The sequence below is a fragment of the Schistocerca americana genome, chromosome 8 (genome assembly GCF_021461395.2).
Source record: "Schistocerca americana isolate TAMUIC-IGC-003095 chromosome 8, iqSchAmer2.1, whole genome shotgun sequence".
Taxonomy (NCBI): domain Eukaryota; kingdom Metazoa; phylum Arthropoda; class Insecta; order Orthoptera; family Acrididae; genus Schistocerca; species Schistocerca americana.
The window spans coordinates 427,441,135-427,443,207 of record NC_060126.1 but is presented as its reverse complement, the minus strand read 5'-3'; the positions used below and the strand labels follow the sequence as shown (position 1 = coordinate 427,443,207).

Sequence of the window (2,073 nt, the reverse complement as noted above, 5' to 3'; positions counted from 1 at the left end):
GCGACAAAACGGTTCGTAGAAAATCGTTGACGTACCGCTGTGCTCTAAGGGTACCACGGATGAGAATCGAAGGGATCCTGATATGAAAGGAAACATCGCCCAAACCCTCATTACCGGCTGTCTGGCCGTATGGCTGACAACAGTCAGGTCGGTATCCCATTGCTGTCCAGGGCATCTCCAAGCACATCTTTGACCTGGAATGTCATGGACTGGAGTAGAATTGTCTGCAGTGACGACTCCCACTTCGAGATGAACCCCGATGACCACCGGAGACGTGTCTCAAGACGCCCTGGACAGTGGTGAGATACCAACCTGACTGTCGCCCACCATATGACCTGACAACCAGGAGTGATGGTCTGAGAAGTCATTTCTTTTTATAGCAGGACCTCTTCAGTTGTCATCCCCGGCACCCTCAGAGCACTGTAGTACGTCTACGATATTGTACGCCCCATTGTGTTGCACCTCATGGCAAGCCATCCTCGGCTTACATTTCAGCAAGACAATGCCCGCCCGTACACACTGAGAGTTTCTAGTGCTTGGCTTCGTGATTGCCAGACATACCTTGGCCAGCAAGGCCGCCGTATCAAACCCTAATTTAGGACGTTTGGGGCATTATGGATAAAGCCCTCCAACCAGCTCGGGAATGTGACGATCAAATGCGCCAATTGGACAGAATCTGGCACGATATCCCTCAGGAAGGTATTCAACAACTCTATCAGTTAGCGCCAAGCCGAATAACTGCTTGCATAAGGACGATACGTGGACCAATACATTGCCTTACTCAGTTTGTGAAGCTCTTTTTTGAAACTGTAATCATTCGTTTGTTTATACATGTAAATCACATCTACTAATTTCCAGCCCATTCAGATATTTCTTCGTGCTGCATCGTTTTCGTGGTCTACGTGTGTGCATTATTCATACGTTAGTTAATCGCTTGCTTCAGACGTGATCTTAGTGTGTACATTATTCGCACGGCCTTATTTGAAACGGTAGTTAATCGCTTGCTTCAGACGGGAAGCTCTTTGCTTATCGTAATGTAATTTTTCATGCAATAAAACTTGGTTCTCATGCAACGTTATGGACGCCTTCGGTTTCGATAGAAAACATTTGGAAATTATCCGTATCTCTTCATACAGCTGATCTTAATTTTATTTACTTATCAGTTGTCATTATCCGATTTACTTTTGCTGTCATGTCTCAAACTATTCGTGGAACTTTTTAAAAACGACTTTCTTTAGCATTTCCTCTGTCTCAGTCGAATCAGGAATATCTCAGCTCAGACACCAATAATAACACATCGATAACTTTAAAAGTATATATTATTGGTGAAATCTAATTCCAGATTTGTACTAGACAAATCAAAGGCTATGGTTAGGCATTCTTAATAATCCTATTCAGTGATTATTTTATTAATTTAATAATAAATTCTGCATGTGTGTGTTAACTCTTTATTCTAATGTCAACTCAAATCAATGAATATATCATAAAGGTGATTAGCATGCAGACAAAACCGACATCCTGTGATGGAATGCTCATTTCCACCGTCGTAATTTAAAATTGTGTAACTAACTGAGCCAACGGCCTTGCCACAGTGGTAACACCGGTTCCTCTCAGATCACCGAAGTTAAGCACTGTCGGGCTTGCCTAGCACTTGGATGGGTGACCGTCCGGGTCTGCTGAGCGCTGTTGGCAGGTGGGGTACACTCAGGCCTTGTGAAACCAACTGAGAGCTACTTGACTGAGAACTAGCGCTTTCGGTCAGGAAAACTGGCTACAGCCGGGAGAGCGGTGTGCTGACCACATGCCCCTCCACATCAACATCCATGACACCTGCAGGTTGAGGATGACACGGCAGCCGGTCGGTACCGTAGGACCTACCGACGCCTGTTCGGATGCAGTTAGTTAGCTAGTTAGTGGTAAATATTTCAAGTCGGCCGTGGTTTGGTAGTAACAAAGCGAATGTCTGGAAACTGATAGGTCTTGTAATGGATTACTGATCGAAACTTGACATTTTGTTGTTTGGCTTTACGCTAGTCCTTATCTCTCTGTGTTGTGAAGAGTACCAGAACGCAA

The 2,073-nt window shown here is 44.6% G+C and overlaps 1 pseudogene; it reads left to right on the top strand.

The window, feature by feature from the left end:
* Nucleotides 1-1,573: 1,573 nt before the first annotated feature.
* Nucleotides 1,574-1,692, top strand: LOC124546371 (annotated as a pseudogene).
* The last annotated feature ends 381 nt before the right edge of the window (nucleotides 1,693-2,073 follow it).